This window comes from Gossypium hirsutum, chromosome D10 (genome assembly GCF_007990345.1).
Source record: "Gossypium hirsutum isolate 1008001.06 chromosome D10, Gossypium_hirsutum_v2.1, whole genome shotgun sequence".
In the NCBI taxonomy this organism is placed as follows: domain Eukaryota; kingdom Viridiplantae; phylum Streptophyta; class Magnoliopsida; order Malvales; family Malvaceae; genus Gossypium; species Gossypium hirsutum.
In genome coordinates this window covers 45,443,590-45,460,618 of record NC_053446.1, presented here as the reverse complement: position 1 = coordinate 45,460,618, position 17,029 = coordinate 45,443,590, and positions in this window count along the sequence as shown.

The following is a 17,029-nucleotide window of genomic DNA, read 5'->3' as shown; positions in this document are numbered from 1 at the left end:
TAAACTATAACCTAGGCATTCATAATACCAAACATATTCTTACTTAGCCATTTTAATAGCTAAACATTATTACATATTTACACATCATCCTTTAGCACTATCATAAGGACATACATTCAAAATGACGAAGTCCCTATACATGCTATAGCTCAAACATTGATCATCATAAAATACCGAGTAGTTGTTGTTGATAGTGTGAGCGCTCTCCGACGTCTTTAAGATCCCCGAATTAGCTTTGCAATATTATAAAAGAAGGAAAGTAAAAGAAGTAAGCATAAAGCTTAGTAAGTTTACAAGAAAATAAATAACAACATTGAACACAAATAATTATACTCAAATGTCATGATCTTTAAATTCCTCTTTACTTACTGTCTTACTCGTTCACTTACTTGTTTACTTAGATAACTCATGACTATAACTTACTCTTCTCTTGTTGAAATGTTGGTTCTCAATTGAAAACATAATATGTTCTTAACTCATTTAACTCACCTGAATTTGTTATTTATGCTTTTACCTGAACTTTCATGGAACATAATTTGTTTACTAGCTCGTTGAGCCACATTAGAATAATAAGGATACTTGGGTCTCTTTTCTGATAATGACATGCCAAAGCCATGTCCCATACGTGGTCTTAGATGGGACGTTTCTAGTACTGCCAATGCCATATCCCAGATATGGTCTTACATGGGAGTTCTCATATCGGTGCCTATGTCATGTCCTAGACATGGTCTTACGGGGGACCTCTCATCTCGGTGCCAATGCCATGTCCCAAACACGGTGTTACACTAAACCTCTCATAACCTCAATGATGCCAATGCCATGTCCTAGACAGGGTCTTAAATGGGATCTCTTTACCCAAATGTCATGACATTTGTATCCGATATATTCCTTATGTTTCAACGAAACTTTTTAACACTAATTCTCTATCATCTCATACTTGAGTCAACATTAAATAATTTCATAAAATAAATACATAATTGCTGGAAAATAGAAGCATTAATAATAATTATTGAAATATTGTATTTATTTACCGTAAACTTACCTCGGTACAAAATATGGCCAAATCTATCAACTTAGTCTTCAACCTTTTTCTTTCCTCGGTCTAACCCCGGATTTCGTTCTTCTTGCTCTATAATAGCAAATTTGGTTTATTTAATACCCACATTTATCAAAATAGCCGTTGACTCTAACTTTGGAAAAATTATGATTTTGCCCCTAAAGTTTTACATATTTACATTGTTTCCCAAAAGCTCAGAAATTAAACTTCATCCCATATTCTTATGTTTTATAACATGCTAAACATTTTTTCCTTCTATGGTAATATCAAATTCCCATTCTAACACTTATAAACATTAGGTATTTTTAACAATTATGTCATTTTACTCGTTTTCACTTAAAATCGCTTAGCATAAATCATTTAACATAATTTAAGACTTCATATTCTACCATAAAACATCAAAATAAACACATTTCACCTATGGGTATTTTTCGAAATATGAACCCTAGGTTAAATTATTGCTAGAATAAGCTAAATCAAGTTACCAGGGCTTCAAAAACGTAAAGAACATTAAAAATGGGGCTTGGAATCACTTGCTATGGAGCTTGGAAGCTTGAAAACCCTAACTATGGCTTTCCCCCTTGCTAATTTCGGCCAAATGAAGAAGATGAGCACAATTTGTCATCTTTTTCCCTTTTAAGTCATTTTAATTACCAAAATGCCCCTAACTTAAAAATTTCCTATTTCACTTTTCTCATGTACATTTTTGTCCATAACTTAACCAAGGGTCTAATTACCTTATAAAGACCTCCAATTTAAAGTTTCATAATAGCTGGACACCTCTAGCATGTAGAACTCAACTTTTGCACTTTTTACAATTTAGTCCTTTTGACTAAATTGAGTGCCCAAATGTCAAAATTTTTGAACGAAATTTTCACGAAATTATTCCGTGAAATTGTAGGTTATAAAAATATAGTTAAAATAATTTTTTTCTCACGGATTTGTGGTCTCGAAACCACTGTTCTAACTAGGCCGAAAGTCGAGATGTTACATTTCTCCCCTTTTTTAGGGATTTTCATCTTTGGAAATCTTACCTGTGAAGAGATTTGGGTACTGTTTTCGCATAGCCTCTTCGGGCTCCCATGTAGCCTCATCAACCCCATGCCTATTCCATAACACTTTCACAAGTGCAATTCTCTTGTTCCTTAGTTGCTTGATCTCTCTATCTAGAATTTTTACCAGTTCTTCAACATAAGTCATGTCTAGTTGAATCTCAACCTCTGTTGGTGAGATCACATGTGACGGATCGGAACGGTAACGATGTAACATAGACACATGGAATAAATTATGAATCTTCTCTAACTTAGTTGGCAAAGCTAACCGATATGCTAAGGGCCCAATTCTTTCAGTCACCTCAAACGGTCCAATGGAACCTGGACTTAGTTTGCCTTTCTTGCCAAATCTGAAAATTTTCTTCCATGGGGATACTTTCAAAACTACTTTTTCACCTACTTGATACTCGATCTCTTTTTTTTTTAATCTGCATAAGACTTATGTCTATCTGAAGCTGCTTTTAAACAATCTCTGATAACTTTTACTTTCTCTTCCGTTTCTTTGACTAAATCAACCCCGTAAATCTGATTTTCCTTAAGTTCTGTCCAATATAAAAGCGTACGACACTTATGTCCATACAAAGCTTCATAAGGAGCCATCTTCAAACTCGTCTAATAACTATTATTATAGGCAAACTCTACCAACGGCAAATATTTCTCCCAACTGCCTTGAAATTCTAAAACATAACATCTAAGCATATCTTAAAGTAGCTGAATAACTCTCTCTGACTGACCATCGGTCTGAGGATGGAAAGTTGTACTGAAGTTCAACTTTGTACCCAAAGCTTCCTACAATTTCCTCCAAAATCACGAAGTAAATCTTGGATCTCTGTCTGAGGTAATCGATAACAGTACCCAATGTAGTCTGACTATCTCTGAAACATACAATTCAACCAACTTGGCAAGTGAATAATCCATACGAACCGGGATAAAATAAGCTGACTTCGTTAACTTATCAATCACAACCCATACTGCATCTTTCTTTTTCAGTGTCAACGGCAACCCTACTACAAACTCCATGGTAACTCGGTCCCATTTCCACTCAGGAACTAACACATGCTGCAATAAACCTGAAGGTACCTGATGTTCGGCCTTTACCTGTTGACAGATCTAGCATCTAGAAACAAATTCTGAAATATCTCTTTTCATTCTTGCCCACCAGTATATTTTCTTTAAATCGTTATACATCTTTGTACTACCTGGATGAATATATAGAGAACTACTATGTGCTTCTTGTAAGATCTTCCAAATAAGCTCATCATTCTTTGGTACACATACTCTTTCTCTGAACATCAAACAATTATCAAAACCGATCTAAAAATCAGACTCTACTCCCGACTGGCATTGAGCTCTTTTAGCTTGCAACTCACTGTCATTTTTCTAAGCTTCATAGATTTCTTCTAGAAACATCGGTTTAGCCATCAACTCAGCTAAAATGGAACCATCGTCAGATAAAGCCAAACTGGTATTCAAAGCTCTCAATGCAAATAAAGATTTTCTACTCAAGGCATCAGCAACAACATTTGCCTTACCCGGGTGGTAATCGATCACTAACTCCTAATCTTTAATCAACTCTAGCCATCTTCTTTGCCTCAAGTTCAAATCTTTCTGAGTCATCAAGTACTTCAAGCTTTTATGGTCAGTAAATATTCGGCACTTTTCACCGTACAAGTAATGTCTCCAGATCTTCAACGCAAATACAATAGCAGCTAGATCTAAGTCGTGCGTCGGATAGCTTTTCTCATGTGGCTTTAACTGTCTGGAAGCAGATGCGATGACTTCATATTCTTGCATAAGTACACAACCCAATCCGTTCAAGGATGCATCACTGTAAATCACAAATTCTTTACTCGGTTCTGGTTGTACTAAAATAGGAGCTTCATTCATCAATGCCTTTTAACTTGTCAAAACTCTGCTGACACTTTTCAGTCCTTTCAAACTTGACATATTTCTGCAACAACCTTGTCAACAGGGTAGCTATCATGGAAAATCCCTTTACAAATAGTCTATAATAACCAACTAATCAAAGAAAGCTTCTAACCTCTGATACATTTCTAGGAGGCTTCCTATTAACAATTGCTAAAATTTTACTCGGATCAACTTTAATACCATCACCTAAGACAATGTGTCCAAGGAATCCAACTTCCCGAAGCCAGAACTCACTTTTACTAAACTTGGCATAGAGCTTATTATCTCTCAAAATCTGAAAAACGGTTCTCAAATGCTCGGCATGTTCAATCTCATCATGAGAATAAATCAAAATATCATCAATGAACACAACTACAAATTTATCCAAGTAAGGTCTGAAAATTCGGTTCATTAAGTCCATGAAAATAGCAGGAGCATTAGTCCAGCCAAATGGCTCACAAGAAACTCATAGTGACCATACTTAGTCAAGAAAGCAATCTCCGGAACATTTGACTCTTTAACCCTCAACTGATAATAACCATATCTCAAATCTATTTTGGAAAACACAGTAGCTCCCTTCAATTGGTCAAACAGATAATCAATTCTAGGCAGTGGATATTTGTTCTTTATAGTTACTTTGTTATGCTACCGGTAATCTATGCATAATCTCATCGAACCATCTTTCTTTTTCACAAAAAGCACTGATGCACCCCACGGAGAACAACTCGGCCTTGAAAAACCTTTATCAGTTAATTTTTGCAACTCAGCTTTAAATTCTTTCAATTACAACGGGGCCATTCTATAAGGAGTAATAGAAATAGAAGTTGTACCTGGAATCAACTCAATACCAAATTTAACTTCTCTAATAGGAGGCAAACATGGAAATTCTTCCGGAAACACATCTAAATACTCACGTACCACTAACACTGATTCAATTTTCAACTCTGGATCTCTAGTGTTCAATACAAAAGCAAGATAAGCTTCACACCCTTTTCTCAAACATTTCTAAGTAGACATAACATAAATCATAGCAAGAGAACCATCTGACTCATCTGAATCAACCCGGATCATATCACCATTTTTACACTTCAACTCAATGTATTTCTTTCTGCAATTCAATATCACATCATGGGAAGTCAACCAATCCATACCAAGAATCACGTCAAATTCATCAAATGGCAATAGCATGAGATCGGCCGGAAAAGAGTGACCTCTAATCATCAAAGGGCAACTCTTACATACTTTGTCTACTAACACTGGCCTAATGGATTTGATACTTTAATTACAAATTCAGTAGATTCTATAGGCATGCTCATACTAGGCATCAATCTCATACCAACATAGGAATGGGTTGAACCCAGATCAATCAAAGAAATAACATTAGTATCATAGAGAGAAAATGCATCCGTAATCACATCAAGGGAGGATGCCTCTTCATGAGTACGGATAGCATAAGTCCTTGCGGGTGCTCTAACATCTGGTCTAGTAGCTGAATCTCTGGGCGTACCCGTGTTACTTGTTCCAACTCACAGATTCCTCTGTGGTTCGGCTCTAGTAGGAGCATTTCTCGATCTCGCACTCGGTATTACTTCTCTTTTAATTGTTTCGGGACAATCCCGAATATAGTGATCTGGTGCACCAAATCTAAAGCAAGCATTTTCATTTGCTCTACACTCTCCAGGATGACGTCTACTACATTGGGCACATTCTGGCCTAGGTGGTCGAGTACTACCCGTACTTACGACTGTAGTAGTCTGAGCTCTTGGACCCTCAAATCTTCTGCCTCTGTTTCGGCTAGAATACCTGGCTGAAAAATTTGATCCACTAGAGAACTCTCTAGGCCCCTTGGATGTAGACTGAAATGATCTGCTCATTTGCCTTTTCTCATGTCTTGTACTTCAATTTCAACTTTGCCCTTCTCTTTTTATTTTAACAAATCTTCTGCCTTACAGGCTCTTTCAACCAAAACAACAAACTCTCTAATTTCTAAAACACCCACTGACAGTCGGATATCATCATTGAGCCTATCTTCAAATCTCTTGCACATATTAGCTTCGGTGGACACAAACTTCCGAGCATATTTACTAATTTTGACAAATTTACGTTCATACTCGGTCACAGTCATCTTACCTTGTTTTAACTCAAGAAACTCTTTTATTTTTTGATCTATAAACCTCTGACTGATATACTTTTTACGAAACTCCTCCTGAAAGAAATCCCATGTAATTCTCTCACTCGGTACCATTGACACAAGAGTCTTCCACCAATGATAGGCCGAATCTCTGAGAAGTGAGACAACACACTTTATGCATTCTTCAGGTGTACAGGATAATTCATCAAAAACTCTGATAGTATTCTCGAGCCAAAATTTAGCTTTCTCTACATTATCATCTTTAGTATCCCGAAACTCTTCAGCCCTTTGTTTTCTGATCTTATCAACTGGTGGTCTTTCTCTTATAACTATACCTGTGGCTGGGGAAGCTACATGGGGTACTTGAGAATCATGAGGGGTGGAGGTCTAACAGCCGGATTCGTACGTACAAACTTGGCAAACCAATCATTCATAGCTTGGAAGAAGGCTTCTCAAGCCTCTCCTCCTTGACTAATTGATACGGGCCTTTCACTACTATCGGGTGGCACCATCTCTTCTGTAGGAGCGGGCGCATTACTCTCTACATCATCTGCACCAGCTCGTTTGGGATCCATAACTATAAAAAGAAAACATTTTAAAATCGTCAAGAGTCGTCACACTATCAAAATATAAGTATGGCATGTATAGCTAGACTCTTATTCACACTAAATGTTCTGAGAACCGACTAAACCTGCTCTGATACCAACAAATGTAACACCTCTTACCCGAGACCGTTGCCGAAGTTGAGCATGGGGCATTACTTGACTTAACATATTAGTTCGAGACATAAAAATGTGCTTTTAAAATTTATTTCACTGTTCACCATAATGCTGTGCACCTACGCAACAGTCACTAATTTAACTATAACTCTAGTTACGAAACTCAAAATTTAAATCCACAAATTTTTCATGAAACTAGACTCATATATTATCTTACTATAAAATTTTCAAAATTTTTCGTTCAGCTAATTAGTACAATTTATTCATTAAAGTCTCCATTGTTTCACTGCCTGATGGTTCTAACCTTTATTCACTAAAAATCAATTTTCTCATCGTATGATTTTCATATGGTGTTCTCACTTGTTTCTACAGAAAGACTCACTAAGGAATCTAGAAATATAAATTATAACTCATTATTTTTGGACAATTTTTGATGACTTTCTAAAGTCAGAATAGGGGACTCAAAAAACCATTCTGACCCTGTCTAACCAAAATTCAAACATCTCAGAATATAAAATTCCTTTACCCACACCGTTATTTTTCTAGGAAAATAGACTCGATAAGCTTTAATTATATATATCATTTACTCTCTAATTCATTTTATACTATCCTTGGTGATTTTTCAAAGTCACATGACTGCTACTGTCCCAAAACTGTTTCATTGCAAATTTTTACTCTTTCATAATTTCTCGGTATAAACTATCACCTAAGCATTCATAATACCAAACATATTCTTACTTAGCCATTTTAATAGCTAAACATTATCACATATTTACACATCATCCTTTAGCAATATCATAAGGACATACATTCAAAATAACTAAGTCCTTATACATGCCATAGCTTAAACATTGATCATCATAAAATACCGAGTTGTTGTTGTTGATAGTGTGAGCACTCTCCGACGTCTTTAAGATCCCCGAATTAGCTTTGCAATACTATAAAAGAAGGAAAATAAAAGAAGTAAGCATAAAGCTTAGTAAGTTTACAAGCAAATAAATAACAACATTTAACACAAATAATTATACTCAAATGTCATGATCTTTAAATTCCTCTTTACTTACTCTCTTACTCATTCACTTACTTGTTTACCTAGATAACTCATGATTATAACTTACTCTTCTCTTGTTGAAATGTTGGTTATCAATTGATATCACAATATGTTCTTAACTCTTATAACTCACCAGAATTTATTATTTATGCTTTTACCTGAACTTTCATGGAACATAATTTTTTCCTAGCCTGTTGAGCAACATTGGAATAATAAGGATACTTGGGTCTCTTTTCTGATAATAACATTCCAAAGCCATATCCCAGACATGGTCTTACATGGGATGTTTCTTGTACTGCCAATACCATATCCCAGATATGGTCTTACGTGGGAGTTCTCATATCGGTGACCATGCCATGTCCCAGACATGGTCTTACGGGGGACCTCTCATCTCGGTTCCAATGCCATGTCTCAGACATGGTCTTACATGGGACCTCTCATAACCTCAATGATGCCAATTCCATGTCCCAGACATGGTCTTACATAGGATCTCTTTACCCAAATGTCATGACATTTGTATCTGATATATTCCTTATGTTTCAACGAGAATTTTTAACACTAATTCTCTATCATCTCATACTTGAGTCAACATTAAATAATTTCATAAAATAAATGCATTATTGCTGGAAAATAGCAGCATTAATAATAATTATTGAAATATTGCATTTATTTACCGTAAACTTACCTCGGTACAAAATATGATCAAATCTATCAACTTAGTCTTCAACATTTTTCTTTCCTCGGTCTAACCCCGGATTTCATTCTTTTTTATCTATAATAGAAAATTTAGTTTATTTAATACTCACATTTATCAAAACTACCCTCGACTCTAACTTTGGCAAAATTATGATTTTGCCTCTAAACTTTTACATATTTACACTTTTGCCCCAAAGCTCGAAAATTAAACTTCATCCCATATTCTTATGTTTTATAACATGCTGAACATTTTTCCCTTTTATGGTAACATCAAAATCCTATTCTAACACTTATGAACATTAGGTATTTTTACCGATTATGTCATTTTACTCGTTTTCACTTAAAATCGCTTAGCAGAAATCGTTTAACATAATTTAAGACTTCATATTCTACCATTAAACATTAAAATAAACACATTTCACCTATGGGTATTTTTCCAAATATGAACCCAAGGTTAAATTATTGCTAGAATAAGTTAAATCAAGTTACCGGGGCTTCAAAAACGTAAAGAACATTAAAGACGAGGTTTGGGATCACATACTATGGAGCTTGGAAGCTTGAAAACCCTAACTATTGCTTCCCCCTTGCTAATTTTGGCCAAATGAAGAAGATGAGCACAATTTGTCATCCTTTTCCCTTTTAATTCATTTTAATTACCAAAATTCCCCTAACTTAAAAATTTCCTATTTCACTTATCTCATGTCCATTTTTGTCCATAACTTAACCAATGGTCTAATTACCATATAAAGACCTCCAATTTAAAATTTTATAATAATTGGACACCTCTAACATGTAGAAATCAACTTTTTCACATTTTACAATTTAGTCCTTTTGACTAAATTGAGTGTCCAAGCGTCAAAATTTTTGAACGAGATTTTCACGAAATCATTCCGTGAAATTGTAGGCCATAAAAATATAGTAAAAATAATTTTTTCCTCATCGGATTTGTGGTCCCGAAACTACTGTTCCGACTAGGCACAAAAACGAGATGTTACACTAGGGGTATCACAATATCAGGGGTTCGATATCTTGTTACCAAATCGAGTTTTGGCCCCCTATGAAACTGTTCACAAAATTGCAGTATCCCTTATTGGGTATTGCGATTTCCCTGAATAAGGTTCCAAAACACTTAAAAACTTAACAAATTTTCTCTCAACCCTAAAAAATTCGTCCTACTAAGTCCGAAATTAAACCAACACAAATGAAAATCCTAATCTAAATGCAAAAAGTACACGGAGCCCATGCTCACTAATCCAATTATTTACAAACTTCTAGTTTCATTTCCATATGCGGCAAATTAAAAATACAACTCGGGGCGATTAATCACGCCCCCGAAATGATGCTTCACCGGTGTCCTCGAGACTTCGATGTGCCTTTTGTTCATTGTGCGACTGAGGCCTCCTGAGAATCATATTGTGTTCTTCATCCTTGTTCACTTCTGGATCCTCTTATATATGGAAGGAACACTTGAAAGATTACACCATTTCTTAAATGTTGTAAATTCGTTAGCACGACAAGGTTTTGTCTCAACCACCTGACATTCATATCCATGAGATGGCAACACCTCCTTATCTACACATTTAAAAATCCCAGTCTCTCCCTTGATGTCCAAAGACGTACTAATAACCAGAGTGTGAATACTACAATAAAATATAAAGGTACGAGGCAGTATTCACAAGTATACAGATTGAGTTGTAATGTAGTTTTACAGCAAAGTAGGTGAGTACTCTGAGGACCGTACCTAAGGGAGGCGAGTGCTAGATCAATTCTTACCTAAAAACTAAAATATCTATTTAATACTTTAAATTAGTTATAGTACGAAAATATAAAATAATGGATTTTTAGGGTTTTATAATAATAAAACAAAATATCATAAAAGAAATAAACTACAAGAGACAGAAAAGGAGAATAAATAATCTTGATTATGGGTGATTAGCTCGCTTCAGTAATCCTCATCAACTATTGTTTTGAGTTGCTCGTCAATCAACTAGTCGCTATCCTAGTAGGATCTTTCAATCTTCCACTAATATAACGAGTTAGCAAGGACTACTTATCTTCCAACCTCATTGCCCAGACTAGCTTGGGGTGAAGGTATTCACCGATGGGCCATACCAAGTTTAGGTTAATTCCCACCTTGATGACTTCCCAGGGTTGTCAGGCCTAGGGTTTGTTTCACATTCTTCCTTCCCCAAACAGTTGAATCGTTGAGTAGCCCAACGAAATAGTCAATAGATCATACCTTTACTCGCTAATCCCCCATAGAGAGGTGAGTTTCTCATGGTTTTCATAGACAATATAGAATCAATGTAAAGAGAATCATGCTAATTAAATTAATAGTATAGAGTATATCAAATAACCTGATTGTATTGAGATTAATCGCGAATCCAGAAAGTTTGAATACTTTCCACAATTCAGATTTCTTGAGAATAATGAAGAACAGCTGCAATAAATTCTAAAACCTAAAAACGAAAGGAACGCTAAACTAAATATACTAAAGAAAATCTAGGCTAGGTGGATGATGCCCATAACATGTGCCAAATGAGTCTATCTATAGAGTTTAGGTGGCCGTTGACCTCAAACCTAGGTTAGCTTACATTCTCGAGCTTTAAGTTTAATTACGTAGACCAAAATGCCCATATTTCATATGTGATTCCCATTCTAGTATTGATGTCGCGACACACCAGGACCAGTGTTGTGATACAGCAGTCAGTGTACTCCTCTTGGGATATATTCAGGGGTATGATGCGACACCATTAGGTTGTCACGGAATCGAAGGCAGTCTTAAGCTTTCTCCATTATGCTCCTTATATTGCAACATCGAACATCCCAAATTGTGACATAGCGACCAATATCGGTATAGTACATCTTGTAAATGTCTCCTGCACACTCACAAAGTGAGTTGGCTCTCCCTTGGGCTTCATTCAGCCCCTAAGGTCAATAAAAGACTCAATTTGCACATTTTATTGAATATAAATAAAACTAAGAAAACTTAAGTAAAACATAATGAAAATACTTGTATTCAAGCTCCTTAAATGCGAAAACTAATTTAATTTGCTACATCGAATTATGGCAGATCAAACTCCCCCTCTCTTAAGTCATTGCTTATCCTTAAGCAACATAAATAGAAATAAGAAATAAAAGCGACGAACCTTGAGAAGATATCATGCAAGTATTAACTTCGGAGCATATGTCTTAGGTATTTCATGCTTACTAACAACTTTAACATGATAAGTAATTGACTTACCACTTTTGATCGCAAACATCTAAGTTTAGTATGTTACAAAATATATAAGTATTAAAGGTCTCATCTATATGGATCCATCAATAAATGATACAAGTACTTCGATTATTCGAGAAAAATACAAATAATCATTTATGCATATATTTAGTATGATGTCTATTCATGTATAAGGATATTTATGTCACATAGGACTTTTCGGCTTGTAACGTTCTGAGGCTTAGGATAGGTATGAAAATCAAAGATAGTAAGCATCAAGAGGGTTACAAACATGAAAATAGTTTGGCACATCATATTGATCCCTATTCTTCCCCCTTAGTGACCATTTTCCACTCTTCGCCTTATTCCTATTTCTCTCACCTTACTTATTTCTCCATATAGGAAATCATAGCATGGCATAATAACTACGGCTAGCCTACGAGTTTCTGTGCACTTATGCATAAGTTTTTCTATTATTGTGACTTTGTCATTTTTCTTTTTCAATTTCTCACTCGAGAATGCTTTTTGCTTTACGAAATTTTTCTACTCATATTTATTTTTGAATTTTTCTTTTGTTTTGCACTTTTAGGCTAACTTATAGTTCCCATATCACACCAATCTTTCCCATTTTACTCTATTTTTACAAACTCCGTTGTGATGTATCTACTTAACTCTCAATACGTATGGCCAGATGTTTATAGTCATGCAATACAGGACCAAAGAAAAAGGGTAAATACAAATTAACATTTAAAGCTTAGTGGTTTGTAATGAGGTTCATCAAGAAGTGTCAACAGACTAAAAGATCGATACTAAAGGTAAAATATAAATAGAACAACTTTTTGGCTCTGGATGTGTTCCAAACAATGCCTTAAATCATCCCTTAACACCTCAATATGCACAAACTTAATCAACCAAACAATCTCAAATCCAACCATTTATCATTCATACTAGCATGTTCGTTTCCTTGTATTTTCTATATCTTTTGGTACAATTGATTGCTTAATACCTATTTACAGTGTAACATATAAAACTTAGGCTTCTTTTGGATGACTGATTGCTTCTAGTGAAGCACGATTGTTCTTGAAAATGGTGAAACACACCTTAGTCATTCGTTTGGATGACATTAATTTTTGCTAGTGAAAGAGATTTCATCACGCTGGGCACTTGGTTTTGGACTGAAGCATGGAGCTCCAATAAAGAAAAAGAAGCGATGGTGGTTTGGCATTTTACCATTTTAACTTGTTTTGTTTTGGCTGGGTGGTCGTGCTTTTTGTTTTGAAAGTGGGCTTCATAAAAGTTAAAATATTATAGTATTATTATACCAGATATATATATTTAGTAATTATAGGAAGTAATGGCATTACTAATTATGTTATTATATAATAATAGATAAATATTGTATTATGATAAATATATTTTTAATTATTCAAAAGATAAATATTTACAATTATAATTTGATATAAAATATTTAACCATAACAAAAATATGATTTTAATTTTTTGAAATTAATATTTTATTAAATAAATTTATAAATTCACATAATTTTAATAATTTCATAAAAGTAAAATAATTTTTAAAAAATGTATTATATATCATTTCTATTCTAGTGTCCTTAATAATTATTTTCTATTCTCACCTCACTGCTACAGTTGCATTTAAATCTAAACACACATTTCAACGTTGTTTCTAAACTCACTGTTATAGTATCCAATCCCACCGCTACAGTAACTAATCTCACCGCGATCACTGTTTTTAAACTCACCGGAGGTAAACAAACCGCTCATCCAAACTAAGCCTTAGTATTCTAATAATAAAAAATTTAAAATCACCTACCATCATGCCAAATTTATTTGTAAACACAAGCAACCTATGTACATGCTCCTAACCAATCACTTATATTTCTACAAGCTCAAGAATACAAAAGGCAAGAAAAATCAAAGAAAAATGTACAAACAAATAGACAATTTTTCTAAGTTACCCCCCACACTTTAGTTGACACATTATCCTCAATGTGTAGCCTATTAAAATATAAGGAAAAAAATTACCCGATTGATCGTGGTCATTCCAACTACTAGTGGTGGGTGCTTCCTCATTTTTTTAATGCAAAGCTCGAATTGGTTGTGTCTTCTTTGTGTTGGGTTCATACATAGAAAACTTAAACAGAATGCAATATATAAAAAGGAAACCTACTATTACTCCTACTCCTATAAAGTTAAAATTAAAATTATCCAAAAATTGATACAAGTTTTTCGAAAAATAGAAATGTGCAATCATCCTCTTCATAATCAATCTCCTCACTTCCGTCATCCTCTTCATTCTCCTCGCTTTCTTGCCTTTTCCTTCTTGTTCCATATTTTTTGGCCCAAACATGGCAGATGTATAATTGGGGACCCGAATGTTGTTTTACCTAAAAAATTCTTGAAAAATTTGTCCCAACTCTTGCTTCCATTGAATCATCCAATTTAGCTTTGGATAACTACTTTCACAACTTCTTGTTGAGCTTGTGTCATCCTCTAGGATGAAGCTGGTGTAGCGTCGGGTCTTGTTGTTGCTTATTCCAATCTTTTATTTGTTTGGCTCTCAGCTCAATGTATTGTTGGAACAAGGTGTCCCTAATGATACTTCTGGAAGGTTTCAGCGACTACTCAGTAGATGTCATAGGTAAACCCGCCTTTTTGCATAAGGCCATCACCAAATGGAGAAAGAAAATACCCACCTTCTAGCCACTAATGCATCTCTTCATGTTCTGGTGGATCCATTTACCGATGCACACCTGCTTTTTCTACAAGATTGCATGTAATAAAACTACTAGAAAAGTATCAATGTTAGAAACATTTAAAGCAGGTACTATTTGCATGCACACAAATTGAATCCACATTTTAGTTTCCAAAAACATAATGGATTATTGAAAGGACATCGGAATATTGGTACCTGAGTGATATTTCCATTTACCCCTACTGTCGCGTGTGAATATGTAATGCAAATGTGCAGGTATACACGTCGAATCAAGTAATAAAGTGATAAGTGGGATTGTCTCCACAGGGATCGTAATAGGTAAAAATATGGTTCAGTTATTACTATAAACTATACTAATTATACTTATGGAAAAGTAAATAGAATAATGATTTGAAGTGAAGTATTAATGTATGAAATATAAAAATAGAATAATGAATAAAATGCCGTGGCAATTCTACAATACAAAGTTGATAAGATTGATGTTGTTGAATGGGAAGGTTGGAATTAGTTGGATTATATCTTAATAACATAATAATGTCATGGAAATATCTTGACCAAATTACTGTTAAGAGTATAACTACTGCATTCTGCTTCTTTCGGGAGTTAGAATTAAAGCTGTCATTCTAAGTCTTTGTATTTTTAGAAGTCTCAAGAACAATACCTAACAATATTCTTCCTTACTCTGTACAAATCACAACTCTATGTCTAGAGTGCTAAGAGTATTCGCTCGTATCATTCGATTACGATCCAAATTATTTTACCTTTTCAGAATTAAATCAAGTCTAAGGATATACCATGCATTCATCTATGTCTAGAGCTTGCATGCATATATTTAACATAACCCCAACCAAATAAAACACTAAATCTACTCAAAATATCACCATGATCATTAAATGTATCTAAATTGATCCAGTAATTCCAACCCAAATGAAATTAGCTCATGGGCTGGGATTTAAAATCCAAAATTAGAATAACATTCAACACCATCATTAACAGTTTAGAAATCATAGAAATTAATTAATAGAATGAAGGTAGAACTGCAGGAAGCTTTCGCCACTCCAATTTTCACTTCAACGTTGCTAAATTGTGCATGACCGAAGGCTGATTGCTCATCCCCTTCCTTGTGTCTCTACTCTCCTCTTAAGCTGCTACCCTCTCCCTTTTCTCTAGAATTTTTCACGAGTTTTTTTAGAGAGAAAACTACTTTCCAAAATCATATTTTTCTCTTTCATTCTCTTTCATCTTTTCTAGTGTAGGTCGCTCTCTCTAAGCACACATTTCCTCCCTCTTTTTTAGGTAGATTTATCTGGTACACGTCCAGTTGGCTGAGAGTGACGAGGGCTGAGTACCGCGTCAGCATTTTCCTAGAATTACTGTGGCATTTGTATTTGCAATCCATCCAACCTTTTGTCATGGCGATATTTCACTTCCTTCATTCACCAAAATTTGAATGTAATTCACTCATAAAGCTAAGGCTTTTAACTAAAAGATGGATGGAGCAAACAACTACCCTTTTAGCTAGTCAGCCTACTACTACAGTGGATGCCCTAAACTATTTTTTTTACTCACTCTTATTTGATCTTGGTTTTCTGATCAATAATACAATGGAGCAAACAAAGTATTACTGGTACTCAATAATTTCAAACATTGGAGTACTTTATAGTGTCCTTTTAAATTTTATTTTATTTATTCATTTAACCTCAGCTTTGTTGTGGTATTTATTATTACACAATGCTAATTTATTGATCTTAGGTTCAAAACTTCTAAGTGTATTAAAATAAACCTACTATAGATTAATTGAAATTATACTGAGGTCATTCTACTTTTAGGAATCAATTTTCACACGACCATCCTAAGCTAAACATACGTAATCAACTATCACAATTTTCACAGTTTGAAGAGTTATTATCCTCATCAAACATCATAGATAACAATATACTTCTCATGGTCTAACAATCATTTAGCATTTGTATGTCATGGAAAAATGAGTGACAAAATGAATGACAAAATGATCTAATGTTCAAACAAAATATCTCATACATGCAATATGTGCAACACACCCCTAAACCTAAGGGATGTATTGTCCTCAATGCATGATCAGACACAAAATTTTACTTATGCAAAAAGAAATAGATATGTAGAAAATGCAATGAAAACAATTATGAATACATGAAAAACTAATGGAAAAATGAAAAAAAATGCAAATGAAAAGTAAAAACAAAAGCTTGGAAATGATTTGTGTTACCTTAGTTGGGTTGGGTGGATTTCCTGGCAGTGTGCTTGTAGCACTGCTTCCATTTGAGCTGATTGATTGACACCTCAACATCATCATTATCTATTTTTGTGAGATCATCAATTAGGTGATTAATCTCACGATCTGGCTCCGATATGGGTGCAATGGTTAGAGGTGCAGTTGAAGGTTCCTGTGGTATAGAAGTATGATCCATGTTATCTCCTTCCTT